The sequence below is a fragment of the Molothrus ater genome, chromosome 1 (genome assembly GCF_012460135.2).
Source record: "Molothrus ater isolate BHLD 08-10-18 breed brown headed cowbird chromosome 1, BPBGC_Mater_1.1, whole genome shotgun sequence".
Lineage (NCBI taxonomy): Eukaryota > Metazoa > Chordata > Aves > Passeriformes > Icteridae > Molothrus > Molothrus ater.
The window spans coordinates 149,466,171-149,481,699 of NC_050478.2; the positions used below are offsets into that span (position 1 = coordinate 149,466,171).

General features: G+C 39.4%; 1 protein-coding gene across 3 annotated transcripts in view; it reads right to left on the reverse strand.

Moving 5' to 3' along the window:
• Nucleotides 1–15,529, reverse strand: part of SLC45A4 (solute carrier family 45 member 4) — an 85,471-nt gene that overhangs the window by 19,720 nt on the left and 50,222 nt on the right. The gene's annotated exons all lie outside the window — the stretch shown is intronic.

Below are 15,529 nucleotides of genomic sequence, written 5' to 3' on the forward strand. Positions count from 1 at the left end.
ACATTATCCCATCTCACAGGCAGGAGCACGCGTGCCCTGCACTGCGGGAACACAAACATCAGCCACTTGCAAGAAGTCCCTCCTGTCCCTCATCCCCCTCCTGTAAGGTCTTGTCAGCAGGGATGGCTGCACAAGGGCTGGGATGCTGAGCTCTCAGCTCACTCAGCTGCTCTGTTACTGCCCTGGAGGATGTACAGGGCTGCCTCCTCTGTGCAAACAAGGAATTTTTATGGGGCACAAGACCAGAGGGATAAAGCACAATTTCTCCATTGGATTGGGTTATGGGCACTGAGGAGAGTGATAATCAAGAGAACAAATAATTAATAGGAATATTACAGAGACATAAAAACATGGCACTGCAAAAACCTGACATCCAAGGGCAAAAAGCAGAAAATTCTTTCCAAAACTACCAGCAGAAGTCTGGAATAGTCAGGAAAAACCCGGAGGACGAAAGAGACACTGTAGGGGAGAGGGCTGGGGCACTGCCTGTCTTCTAGGACAGGAACCTGCTGCCTACATTGGTGTGATATTCACACCTTCTACAACACATTCAGACTTTTAAAATGCACCCACATTTCTGCTTTAGTCACTCCCTATCATAAGGACAGGATTCAAGACAAAATCTTCATCTACGTTACAGACACAGGAACAAATAATGAATAGGAAAATTAAAATGATGATATTAGGTTAGAGATGTAGGAAAACTGTCTGACATTTTCTTAAAACTTGTATTTCAAATTTCTGATTTCCTTAGGAGTTGGATGCAAACAAGTCAACACTGTTACAGCAGAATTAACTCCCAAAAATCTGGAAACTATTTCATGCCATGTCTGCACCTAGACTAGAGCCATCCATTTTGAAAGACCAGCTAAACTGGTAATAAAACAAAGCCCTTGCCCTTCAACAGCTTCAGTACAGAAATATTAGTGTGGTGTTTCACACAGAATGCTCTGGAGGTGTTTTTAAGCTGCAGAAGAGTCATATCTCCTTCTGGCAAAGCTGTTCTGCCTTTTGAAACTCCCTATGCAATAGCATGCCAGCAGCAACCTCGGTGGGTTAAATAACACTTCTGGAAAATGGAATTAAGGAAATAAGTGACAGGCCTCTTAAAGGATTTCATCATCCAGCTCTCCCATTTTCTGTCTCTGCTCAATTATTGCTTCTCACCCTCCTACAACTGTCCTCCCCTTCTCATATTTGGCAGCTGTGGGAGTCGTCAGTGTTTCATTAAGCTCTGCTGCTGCACGGCTGCTCTGCCAAAGTTGTAGAAAGGTTTATGTGGCTTTCCTGACAATTTCTGGTTTATAACCCAGTTTTATGGTGCTGTGTCAGGAAAGAGAAGCGTATGTTAAGAGAAGTGAGCCAAAGGTATGTGTGGAAGGGGGAGAGGGGAAGCAAAAGCCTGGGAACAGCTGAGGTTTGAGGAATCAGAGAGAGAACACATGGGCTGATCTGCAGGCAGGCAAATGTGATTTTCTTTTTAGCATAATCACAAATGCTGTCAAGCATAGGTTTTAAAGCTTCCATTGTTTATTTTAAAGTTTCTAATCCTCCTACTAACCTACTTCCACAGGGGTAACCTATGGTAATTCAGGTAGAAGGCTGTTTCTAGCTTACTGCCTTTATAACAAGCCAGTTTCTTACTTCCTTATCCAATATTGACACATATGTCTATTACTTGATTTACTTGGTACTCCTGCTGCTGCAGAGGAGGAGGAATCAAAAGCAATGCATATAACCTGCCCTGCTCAAGGAAAGGCCACAGAATCAACTGCTGTTGTAGATTTTTTTTTTTACTGTAGCTAATGAGCAATTCCTACAGGTTCCACTGAATTATATCCTTATCAAACCCACAGTATTTATTTTTGCCAGGGTACAGTGTAAAGTGACAGCTTTACTTAAGACAGAAGCTGAACCTTTTATGCTCAAATACTGAGAACGCCAAACAAGCTCTCCCCATGCTGCAGCAGGAAAATAAGCTGCAGAGAGAGCAAGGAAAGACTACATTGCCAAGGGCTCCCACCTACTGCTGAAGCTGATTCACTCAAGTCTGCCAGATTATCTGTGCTGTCCTTTTTGGCTCTTGGGAAACTTGTTTTTAAGTTTTCTTGCTCTCTCACTTATTAACCAATATTTAGAAATATATCACTTTGACAGTAATAAGAAATTTGCATCACAGAGTTTAACAAGCTGAAATGGAATATAGATTAAATCTAATGCAACTTCCAGTGTGCTGAACCAGCACTAATAAAAAAATTTCTTTTAACCACCACTGTTGAGCAGTTTTAAGGGTATAGCAGAGGTGTTTACATCAAGTAAAAAACTGAAAACTTTCTTCAGTGTTCCAGAAAAACACAGGTGGTGTTCTGTATCATAGAATCATCCAAGGCTGACTTCACAATGTCAGGGTATTTATCCCCAGCCTGGTTAAGCAAGCTGCAGACACAGGACTCGAAGGTCACACACACAACATCAGCATCCATTTCCCTTCACTACTAAGTGTCTAAATGTATGCAGGCCCATGTATGACTGCAGCAGTCAATAAGCTGTTTCAGCACACTGATCCTTCCCTCGCCCTTATGGGATGTAATTGAAAGGCAGCAGCGTCCGTGCTGACCCACTTGGGCTGGGGCATTACGTAACGCTGCAGCACTTCCCGCTGCAAGATTACACATCAATTACTGTGACATGTGTGGCCTGAAGAGATGCAGCATCCCAGTTTATCCAAAGCTCAATAGGGTTTTTCGTCACTGTTTCTAGAATATCGACAAATGTATAAACACAGGACACTTTGGCTTGAATTCCTCAAAAATTCCCAAACTCAAAAGGTTCCTAGACACACACAGAAAATCCTTCAGCAACCTGTTCTATAATCAACAGTGGAGCTTTTGTTGCAGTGATTAACACATTAATACCCTAGAATATGACCATGTACTTACATGGCTGAATCAAATCCCAACCAAAAACTCGTGTTAACCCCTAGCTGTAACTCCAAGTGGAGTCAAACCTCAACTGTTAACTCTGGGTATTTGACCCAGACTGAAACAACCTCCTAAAAAGTCTGGTCAACAAACAACTTTTCACCTTAAGAACAAGTTTTTAATTAAATCACACTGGCTTAAGAGAGACCTATTCAATCTGGGGCTGCCCAGCAGCACCATGAGGCAGCAGTAGGTGCAGCCTGTGCCCTCCTTGCTCTGGTGCTGTTCTGCTCCACAGGGCAAAGAGTTTGTGCCCAAAGGAAGCTTTGAGTACCATTCCACACTGCTCTACCCAGACCTCAAGGGTAGGTGAAAGCCTGATTGACATAACTAAGCAAGGACAAGATGAACAGCAGGGCTAGGAGATCTCAAATGTTCTGGGATTTGCTCATGGCCAAGACTTTTAAACCACCATTGTAGCAAACACAGGGCTGGAAGGCATCACCAAGATATTAATTCCTATCCACTGCAGCAGAAGTTTCCCCCAATGTGTCTGTTCCACTCCACCAAGTCCCAAGCCCTAGGGAATCATAAAGGATCTGGTTCACCCTGCCAAACAAATGACTGGCATATACATAGTCCAGCATGGCATCTGCTCAGTGTATCCAGGAACAGAACTTGAAAAAGGAAGGCAAGCAGACTTGAGGGTAGCCAAAAAAGTATTTTTTTTTTGTTGAGTGGGCAGCCAGACAGAGTCCAGTCAGTGCAATATTTGTGCCCTTGAATTGCAAGCAGCAAAGAAAACAGTTCATTTCCAGCCTCAAGAGTAAAATGCAAGGAGCTTGTCTCTGCACATTGATAAAAATCATTCTTTCCTTCCCCAGTTTTAATACTTGACTACATGCTTGGAAGTCACATGAAAACATTGACTTAAGGAGGTGTTTTTTGGCCTGTGTAGCCCTGCAAACACCATCTGAGAACCTTTTTCTTCCTGGGGATTAGTGACCAGACAGTTGATCTTTACATTTCAGCTGGGATCACATTTTCATAGTCCTTTTAAGGGTCAGAAGGTGGTGCAGGCAGCTCCTTCTACAATTACCCTGGTTGACCCAACAGAAAAAAATATAATACCTAATAAATGTTATAGCTACCCAATATACACTTCATATCCAAAAGCCATTTTCACCCCAAACTGCCAGAAAAGAAAAAAGCTGAATTGATCCTACCCACACTCCTTAGCCCATTGACATAATGCAGTCTCTCAAAGTGCTTTACTTCCCTTTTCAATACTCAAAGCCTCACAAAAAAGCACCATTCTTATGACAAGCTTACAAAAAGTGCATTGTTAATTGTTACCATGCTGAAAAATCAACCTTCTGGACTTTCTAAAAGCTTTTGGACCACAGGTTTGTTTATGACAGGAATAAACACTCTGTCTGGGATCATTTTGGTCAAAACTGTGCTACTGGGAAGCTCTACCAGAAAGTCAGCAGAGTGGTAACACAGCATCTGCTTTTAAATTATTTGCTGTTTCAAAAGTGTTGCTGAATTATATGAATGAATATATAAAGAAACATGCTGATTCTCCTAGCTCATTATTCATTGTTTGCTTTAAAAAAACAAACCCAAACAGGCGAATTTTGCAAACAACCTATCCTAAGCCCCTAAAGAGAAACTGCATTCCTCTATGCAGTTGCCTTTATTGAGGTTAATTCCTCATGTGGCTACATCAAGCAGAACAGAAATCCTATTAGTGCTTTCCCCATTTGCTGCAACAAATGAACAGCATGTTGGAGTTTGCAGGCACAGTTTTCCATGTACACTGCTCCAGGAAAAACAGTGCAGTTCACCACAGGCTGAACAATCTCTAGATATAAGCATGAGGACTATCAGACAGAGAGTTTTAATCAACTGAGGATTTTCCCTGCCAAAAAATGTGGGTTTTCTCTGTAGCTATTCATGCCACCAACCACCTGCCTTGTGGTAAAGCATTATAGAAAACCATCCTCTCAGATGTAATTCTGGGGCTGATTAAAGACACTGCTGGTGTTTATGGAACCTGCCTCAAACTTTCAAACTTTCCTAACTTGCATGTTTTGGCTTGAACATTAACTTACGTGAAACACGTTCTATACATGTACAGGGGAAATTTAAGAGCAGAGCTGCTTTCACATTGAAGTTTTCTAAATTCTAGTTAATAAACCCCTTGATCTTAGTATTTTGAGCTTGCAGGGTCATACTACAGGGTTGCTCTTATAGGAAATTTTAGTAACTAGAGCAGAGTCTCAGGCATCACTCCAAATAACTCACTCACTGTGGCCCAGAGAAGTGGCTCCCCACCCTCACTCAGCTGTTTAAAAATTATACAACTGCATTTGTACGTGAAGGATAATGAGATCCATGGAGTCCCTTTGCACCAAATAACAGGAATTGATAGTCTGGAATAAAATGTAATAATACAAGATGAATATTACTTCTTACTGCAGACCCTTAAATGTGATCTTTACTCACATGTATTATGTTGCCCAATCAGTGAAGCTACATGTGGAAAGATAAATTTACCAATAAAACCTGAAGTTAAACAAGCAGAGCACACTAGCACAAATGACAGCAAACTTTTCCTTTCCAAATGTGCAAATTATGAGAGACCCTACTGGGGAGGAAGCAAAACAGAACTCTATTCCAACAATTAGACAAGTGTCTTTATATATTATGAAAACCAGTTTTCTTTTCTATCACTCTGTGTGTGATTTTTTTCTTGCTATTTAATCTTACAAAAGAATGGAACAAGTTATTGATATATTATATATACATGTATATATTATATGTTATATAAATATATGTTCTTTATACATATATACAAGTTATACATAAGTTACAGATGTAGCAACACAGCATCATTCAGCCATCCAACAAAGACCCTGAATAATTTTTAAGATTCAAACCTAAATAATTTGAAAGATTTGGCAATCCTGTCATATCTGACAAAATTGTACCAAACTCTTCTCCTGAATGTTACAGCTTAAAAACATTTGAAAACTTATTTTAAACATATTTGCCACATCAATAGGGTAGGAATACACAGTGCAGAAAAATAACCTCTGGCACACACTGACTCTCTCCAGACCAATGGAGTCCCTGGCACAAAATTTATGACGCATGACTTTGACTACCTCAGAGAAGGGGGAGCACTTGGTGCACTATTGCTTAATTAAATTACAGAGAAAGAACCACCCTCAGCCTTTTAACTGATTACAAAATTTTATTTTCTCATGCCAACCTCAAGTATTGTGAAGGCTCCCCCATGCATTTCCTGAGCTTCTCAAAAGTATGCAGTGAGACTGTACTGGGGGGATCCAGGAAGTCATTGAGGAAGGGGTGTCAACACTGCTGCTCACCACAGACCCAGCCATGAGCTCTGAGATGTCAGCCAGTTTGGGCTTGAAAACTCTGTTTCTGGCATAACTCTGTTGCTTGTAACAGAAAGGAAAGGAAATAATTTAAGTTCTCTTTTAATTTCATACAGATGACAGTTTCCTTCTGCTCTTATTTAAGGTCAGTATTAAGTAAGCTTTGTTGCTTTGTGTTGGAGGATAGGTTTAGATTGGATAGTAGGAAAAAATTCTACCCTGTGAGGCCCCGGCACAGGCTGCCCAGAGAAGCTGTGGCTGCCCCATCCCTGGAAATGTCCAAGGGCAGCTTGGACAGAGCTCTGAGCACCCTGGTCTAGTGGAAAGTTCCCTGCCCATGGCAGGGGGATGGAACTGGATGGTCTTGAAGGTTCCTTGCAGCCCAAGCCATTCTATGATTCTATTTTACAAAGGGATTAATATCAGGAATACCCAAACCCTTTTTTCTAAAACACCACATGTAGTGCAGAACCACTACAGAGGTGATAAACTGACACCAAAGTCTAGCAACCAGAAATTTATTCCTTTAAAGTTTTGCAGAATAATGACTTAAAGGGGGAAAAAAGAGCAAAGCACACTGCATCTGCTCTTCTTTTCTGCTGCAGCTTGGAAGAAAACAGCAGATCAGATACTTCAGTGACATCCAATCGCTGCACAAATTGTTTAAATTGCAGCTGAGTATGATAAACAATCATTTTGAAGTCACCTGATGCAGTCCATGTAAGACAGCAGGTATGCCTGTAATGACTCTTCCTTGCCAGAAAATGTCTGGCTTGGTAGGACACTGACTCTGACTTTCCAAATCAGGCAAAGAAAACATAATGAATACCACAACTGTCTCCACTACAACTAATTAACCCCAGTAAACAATCATTTATCTGAATACCTGAGACACTTTAGTTTAAATTCATGGAGATTCTTCCCAGAGTGCCCAAGTTTAATACTAATTTTAGAATATGTAATTTAATATTTATTTTCCTGCCACCTATATGAACTCTTAAGGGCATGAACTTGATCTCTACTCTCCAAAGAAATACTTTACTTTCCAGAAGTGTCCAGATATAACATTTGTAAGAGGTATTAAAACACTTCCAGATCAAGAGCTCATTTAAAGCAGGATATTTTTGGAATTTGCAGATTATCCTGGGGGGTGGGGGGGGGGGGGGGGAGGGGGGGGGCGGGTAAGCTCAATTCTGATAGACTGAATTATTGAAAGACTATTGTTTACAGAGCAGCACAACTGATAAAAGCAGGAAATTCATGTTTTTCTACAGCCAATCAGCCAATACAGAGAACACATAGAAAATTATCAAGCTTTGTTTATCACTTGAGCCAGAAAGAACAGACACTGGGATTCAGGGGAGGATAGACATTCAAGGTGAAGATAATCTAAGCAGAAGTTATACAAAATTTATGGGCATAATAAAAGCAATTGCACTACCTCATGATGGGAAACTTGCCAGAGACAAAGCTTATACCAAGGACAGAACCAGGCCACTGTAGGGACTGAGCCTTTCTGTTCTGATACCCTTCCCCATATCAGCACCTCCACGGGGAAAAGCATTCTTGCTCTGGAAGTGTTTTAAGACATTTTTGAGCCAAGTGTGGAAGCTCTCTCCTCACATGAAGCAGTACCAAAAGCCTGGAAAGATGGCACCTAACTTTGATGTAGAAAACTGTAGCCCAGAAGTCACCATTCCCTAAAAATAGAAGCTCAGATTCAAATTCTTCAGTTTACATGCTCTGTATCTACTACCCTGGAAAAAATTCACCTGGAGGCTCCAACTGAAGATCACCAAATGTTAACAGAGTTGGGTTCATCTGTTTTTGGAAAAATCTCCATCTGTACCCAGCTATTCAAGACTTCAGGGAAAGGAAGATGTTTATGGAGTTACATGAGCTATAGGAGATTTATCCAAACCAATGCAGACATAATCTATAACATGGATTTTCCCTATTTAGTTAAATGGACTTGTATTAAATATTATCAAACTGAATCAGTAGCACAAAACATTTCCAATAATTTCTTGCAAAACAGCCTGCAGGAAGTGTATTTGAAACCTCTTCAGCTGTTGTTTGGTGAAAAGAGGATGATTAAATGGGGTCCCAGAGGGGCATCACAACAGAAAGACTCTTGCAACAAGCACACAGGAGACTGAGGGGAACAGAGCTCAAGGGGCTGCAGCTCTGACAATCCTATATTAAAACATTACAAGAGTTGGCCTGCTAACAGTATTTTCATTTCCAAAGTGGCTTTAATCCTATTTCCTTGAAAAGTAAGACTCCTGTTCACTAAAAAGTTCCCAGTCATTCTCTTTTTATAACCTGTCTCAGTCCACATTGAACAGAAACCCACTGAAGTAAGCTGGGATTGCCAGTTCCAATGCTGGGCATCCAAATCTCAGTTCTGCATCTGCAAGTCTCTGCCACCAGAACCCCATCCAAGAGCTAAAAGGTTTCTTCTTACAGTAAAGAACAGGCAATTGCCTGCTGGAAAATTGCCCTGGTGGCAATTACTTTGTAATAAAGGAGCATGGAAGCACTATCATGTTTCACCTGTTATTGCTATGGCAAAGTTACCTCTGGGTCAGAGCTGAGGGTCAAACTCAAATCCTGAGCAGAAAAACTCACGTATGTACAGTCAAGGCTTCTCCTGACATCTTCTCCCAGAGGAGGGTGTTTAGACAGAAGTACAAAGAGATGTTGGGCATGTAGTGGAAAGCAGATTAAGAGGAAGGGTTTAGGCTAAGAAAGGCATTGCATAAATGTGTGTTTAAAACCACTCAAATTTTAGTGCATTTCCAGGAGGCCAAAGTCTGTCCCTTCTTCTCTCATCTTTTCCCCACTACTCACAGGAAATCTTAGTAAAAATCCAGGGATCCTGAAGTTCCTTTATTCCCATCTGTGCCCATTTCTACTCTAGAACTGCCCTTGAAAGCAGCAGAAAGGCTTGCCTTGAGCCTCACAACAAGGTGAGTCTGGTATGTGTGAGAGGAAAGAATTTCAAGTCAACTTGGTGACCCAGTGATAAGAGATATATAAAACCCTGTTTACAATACACTGAAAAAAGAATTTAATGCTATTAGCTGATATGAAAATTTTATAAAAAAATTCTTTAATTTAATAAGGTCCCCTATCTAGTTCACCCCTAAACTTCCAGTTAGTTAGTAAGTGAATTGTTCTTATTTCTGTGCTTTACTAGATCTTTGAGCAGGAGAAAAGGAACTTGGAAAAGAAAGGGAACAGAGATCTCAAAGTACACATAAGTCATAACAAAGAGTTTAGCCTCTCTTAACCCTTGGCTACTCCAAATAAAAGGTAGGAAGCATGCTGGAAATATCTACAGGTAGGAAGAAGCAGCTACATAACGATAGAGACGTACATTTCCTTCTTAGAGAGTGATTATTTTTGGACGCTTCAAGCTCTTCTGACAAATCATAGACTGCAGGAAAAAAAAGGATTTGAAGAACAGAGGTGACAATGAAATAAAAAACTGCTTTTAAACCTCTATCCTTTGTTGACAGCCTGTATTTTCACACAGTTTGCTTTACCCTGCACTGTGCTGCTTCTATCAGCCCACAGTTTTCAGACCTGCTCATATTTCTTGTGTCATATACTGGTCACTTGCTCTATCCTCAGACCACACAAACTCTAAAAATGAAAACTTCTGAGGATTCAAAGAGTGTTCACACAACAGTTTGTACTGTGAACACTCTTTGTGCTAGGGGGGAGAAAACCCAAACCACATTAACATTCCCACAGCACACAATTAAAAGCTCAAGGAATTCTGTTAAAGATTTAGAATGGGAAAAAGCAGCACCATAATAAATATGAACCTTATTTTAGAAGTAGCTTCTCCAGTGAGCCTTATTCAGCCAAAAAAAAGGGAACAAAAAGTTATCTACTGGTAAGTAGCAATAGGAACCATATTCCATGCTATGGGAGAAGCCTATGAAGCCATTTGCACTTAACTTCTCGCTCCTAGAAAGGCTTTTCATCCAAACTCACAGTCTGTAGGACCCTAGAGCCAGCAGGAATCCTCACATTACCCAGCTGAAAATCTGCCATGTGTTATCAGTGGTGCCTCTGAATGCCAGATTCAGTGTTACTTAAAGAAAAACAGAACATTGATATAAAAAATGCTGTAAAGAACAGCTCTTGCACAACTGCCAAACTGCATGGCATTTGCCTTCATATGGAAATAAAGCACATGCTCCTAACTGCCCCAGGATTAAAAATCTTAACAGTTCCATAGCATCTTGCTTTTAAAAGGGCTTTAAAAATATCTTCAACCCAACCTTCCACTAAGGCTATCTGTGTTCAAAATCTGTGCTGCTATTGCTTTGAGGTCAAAAGATATTTTATGTAAGAGTGATACATGATATGAAAGCCTGCTTGCTTGTTAGTTTAAAAAGAAGTACAGTAAAATTAGTCTTACACAAACCCTTAGTGAACATAAAATTAGTCAATAAGTAAAAAAAGATGGGTGGGGAGGTTTTATAGAGCAATTAACATGTGCCTCAGGCACAGTATTTGTAGTCTTATACAATCCACCACATGAGATGTGAATACAAACTTTACAGGATCTTACAGACTAACTAAAGCTTACAAGGCTGAAAAAAGGATTTAATTGTTTATTATTCCTGGTTTTCTGGATCCACTGTATATTCAATTCTTGCCCTCAGGTTAGCTGTGTTACAGCCCTCTCTTGGGACAGGTCAGCTCTCAAGCCATTAATTCTTCCAAAGAGAAATTGAGATCCTGCAATTCACTCTCAGCATCAAATGTAGCCAGGTCTGGGAGCACGGATGCAGCTGGATTGAACAGGAATTTAACTTTGGGAGTAAAAGGCCAGGTTATAGCAAATCAGTTTCTTCCTGGTAAAACAAGGTAAGGTAGGACACAGCTGAAATGGAAGATGAAGCTTTGCAGAAAGGCAGTTAAAAATACATAACCTTAATGTAACCTCTGGCAGAGATGAGGAATAAACTCAACTACTGGAGCTGAGCTGAAATAGACTTGGTGTTGCTTTGTGTTGAAGAGCTTCCTCCATCTGCAAGAGGCTTTCCAGCCACTCAGCTCTTTTTCATTTAAATTACAGGCAGCCTCTAACAGCCCATGCAACCCTTTGCTCCCTTCTTCCCCAAGAAATGTTTCAGGTTTTTAGATGTCCTTTGATCTCAGGCTTAGCCTTAGGAAGGCTATCCGCTTCCACAGGAATTGAGTCAGCAATTGATACCTTAATTCCTTTGAAGAAACAGACCTAGAAGCCAATTCAGCTGTAACATCTCATGCTTGGTTTCTAAATACATCTCCATAATCTCCCTTTACCTACAAGCATTCTTCTCAGGCAGGTATCAACACTACATTTCAATGGAGAGAGTCACTACAGCAAACTAAAAGAATTCACTCTGGACTATTGAATCTCTTCTGCATAATGAGTTCTCAGCTACCACAGAGATTTCTCAAAATCAGCAGTTTGGATTATTGCTTAACACACTTTTTCCATCCTGGCAATTTCACATGAACTAGATTTCAAGACCCTTTATGCACAGTCTGCTAAGCTTTAGGCTGGATGAATTTTGAATGTTAGACAATTTCTTTTTTAATGAGATATTATATATAACTGCTTTAGCTGTAAAATAACAGCCCAAACCCCTGAACAGCTTTCTATGTATATGAAACTAGAGCAACTACAGCATTTTGCTGATTTGAAAGAATCTAATGAGAGAAATAATTTCCAAACAAAAGTAATCTATGATATTCTGCTCTCTGTAGCTCAGCCTTTCTTTTTAATAAAATCTAATAATTAGCAGTGACATATACAATTTCCAGAAATTCTGTTTTTCAGTGTTGTGGCCTAAAAACAACACTGATGATCAGGGGTAAGCTAAAAATGACCAACTTCAATAATTAATGGTAGACTAGCCAATGTTTACTAGAAGAACCCATTAACTCTCACAGTAAAACAAAGTGATGCTATCACAGAGAGGCACTCAGTTATGAAATGCATAAAAAACTCAGCTATTCCTGCAGCATACCAGACAAACATCCCTAAATTTAAGTGACATTATAAAGGTAAGCAGCACATGTAAACTTATTTTCCTTATGTTTCCTTATGAAACTATGTAAATGTACATAGATACTTTTAAAGAGCACCAGTGTAATATATTTAATTGATGCAGGGGAAAGAGGAACAGCTCTGGTGCTGACAGTCACTTCTGGGTCTATTAACTATTCATAAAAATCTCAATAGCATTGAAAGAGCCTTTGAAGCAACAGTGAAGGCTTGACAAAGCTTTTATCATATTAAATATAAAATGTGAAATTCATGTTTACAGCTACCACTACTCATTACTCAGACAGTGAGTTTTTCATGCTGAAAGCAGCAGCCACTCCAAGTCACAAAATACAGATTTTTTTTTTCCTTCCATAGTCCTAATGAAAAAGGTACAGGCATCCCACTTTTCAGAAGAACTAAAATGGATTTACATCTTGTATTAAAACAAAAATTTTGTTTGAAATAAAGTAGAAATAATCTGAAATTACCAAGTTATGTATTTATTAATGGTTTAGAGTGTTTTTAACAGAATAATGTATTGTGATTTCACTGAACAAGTCTCTTCAAAAAGCAGTTTCTCCAAGTTTACATCACACCAGTCTTTGGTTTCTCCTCCTTTTACTTTTATTCATGCAAAATCCTGTGCAAAATAAATTCATCATGTATCCAAATCTTCCATGAACTTATGAACTGGGATGATTTTAGAGACTTAATCCTTAGAAGCCAAGTTTAATGATGGAAGAAAATACACTGTCATTTATAAACAATAGCAGGGATTTTAATTCCCTCTCACAGATAAGCAGCATTAAATACCAGATGTTTCAGAAGACAAAGGCCTCATCCTGCTCCTATGGAATTTGTAGTTTCTGTGCAGGGGAAGCAAACAGCAGTGTTAATAGTCAAGCAAAACATGAATCACTCAGTTTCTCACAATCCTTGGACTCATGAACAAGTAAAACTTAAGTTCTGAAGGTGCTGAAAGCTTATTTTCTAGTAAAATTTAACATTGGGTGGTAGAAAGTGCTTACTGAACAGGTCCCAAAAAGTTTAATGGAGATTTTTAGAGGTTATAATTTCTGCAAGTGTCAACTAATATAATTTCATCTGGACTCTGACTAGAATTCTCATATTTGGCATTTTTTTACATTGTTTGAATTCTCAACAAGTTCACCGCTTCATTTTGAATTCTTAAGCTGCAAATACTAAGAAACCAGAGAGCAAGCTGTAATTAAAAAAACCATGTAATATATATTTGGTTTGCACTTGTTGCCAGGCTACTAAAGCCCAGTTATGACTACAAGGCTGTTATAGATTTGTAGTTGCATTTCTGACACAGCAATGTAACATCAATTATAGCAATAAAGACAATGATTAAAGTCAGAAATTAGAGTTTCTTTCAGAGGGGTGCAGTAACTTGGGTGCTTCAGCACCTTTCCAATTCACAGTATGCATTGAGTCAAGCAGTTTTCACTGATGCTTTCAAGTTATCTTGTTAAAATTTCAGAACTTCAGGAAACTTAAACACAATGAGTTCAACCACCACTAAACTGGAAAGGGACCATCTGAGTGACCATCTCCTTCAGCTGATAAAATCTTATGGGCTACAGACCAAGTAGGACAGGTTGGTCATCTGCCAAATCATAACTATACCTCTGATCCAGGGTACTCAAACTGCAAAGAAAGTCAAATACTGCAAGCAGAAAGTGTAACACCATACTAATGTGGCTAAGGTTTTCATGGTAATATCTGATAAGAATCTCAGATTATTTCAGTGATCAAAGTTTTCCCAGGTGCAGAAAAGCACAAGCACACATTGTAAGGTTTAATTGTTAATATTCAACACAGCCTGTAAAGAGTCATCTTTTTTCAGATACCCAAAAGGCTTCTTGTTCTTCAGTGTATTATAAGCAAAATTGGTTGAGTCACCCCACTTCCCCAGGTGCCAATTCTCAAATATAGTTTCTCAAACCAATTTAATCTCACAGAAACTGATCTTTGCTTTTACCAAAACAAGAAGCAAAGGGAATATTACATCAGTTCGACAGCTATATTGCAACCCCCTCCAGTGAGGAATAAATATAGTTCATGCTGAGGCAGACAGATGTTGAGGTTGATAAAGGTAAACAGAACCATGTAAGAGGTAATTAACAAAGAGGCCAGATAAGTCACCCGTGAATAACTTAACCCTTCAGTGAATCCAACATTGTTTTTAGCCACGCTGATGGCACAGAAGCCAAGCAGAAAGATTTCAATTAGCTCCCAAAGCACTGACATATGTAACTGCTACCTCCATTTCTGATCTCTGTGGCTTGGAACATCATTGCTGCATCCCCACAGACTTTGACATCTCTTTGTCAATTTGCAGCTTTTCTAGAACTGGGAGCCCTCTTCTTCCCTTCCCCCAAATCCCAATGTTATTTTGATCACTGGAGTTAGGGAAGGAAGGGAAGAGATATTTTTCAATTATCTGGAGGAAACAGCTAGAAAAGCTCACAAAAGAAATGTAAACTGGGAGATGGATCAGTAATTAGGAGGATGGTTTATTTACACTGTCTGACCTTACCCTATGGTAAAGTAAAGTCAGCTTAGCCAGCCATACATTTTAATCATCCAAATGCCAGCACAAACAAAGCAAACAAAAACGTACAGGTCACTTACAAAACCAGGGATCTTCTCCATGCAAAGGAGGATGAAAGTTTTTGAGTTTATGGTAGACAGTTATTGAATCAATGCTGCCAGTAAAAGGGACTGAAGTCTCTAAATCTCAACTTATCCAAAAGGTAAAACCTCACAGAACAATTTATGAACATTACAAACATTCCTAGATGAAGCTGCATGTGTTTTATTTAGCAAGTAGGCTGATCAGAAAAGCTCTTTTTTTTGGAGCTTTTTAGAATCTGTTTTAACTATGCAAACAACAGATCCATGAAGATCATCTGATGAGCTCTGAAAATTAACATTTTCAGGAAAACATAGAGGCTTAACTCCTCAGCATCTCCCATGGCACTAACTGCAATGATTATTCACTCCATTCACCCAAAATAAATCAACTTGCAATTTAATATGAAACACATTTTTAACTGCAGCAAGACTGCATGAAAGGACTTGTACATCACATGCTCACAAGTTGAATCTAA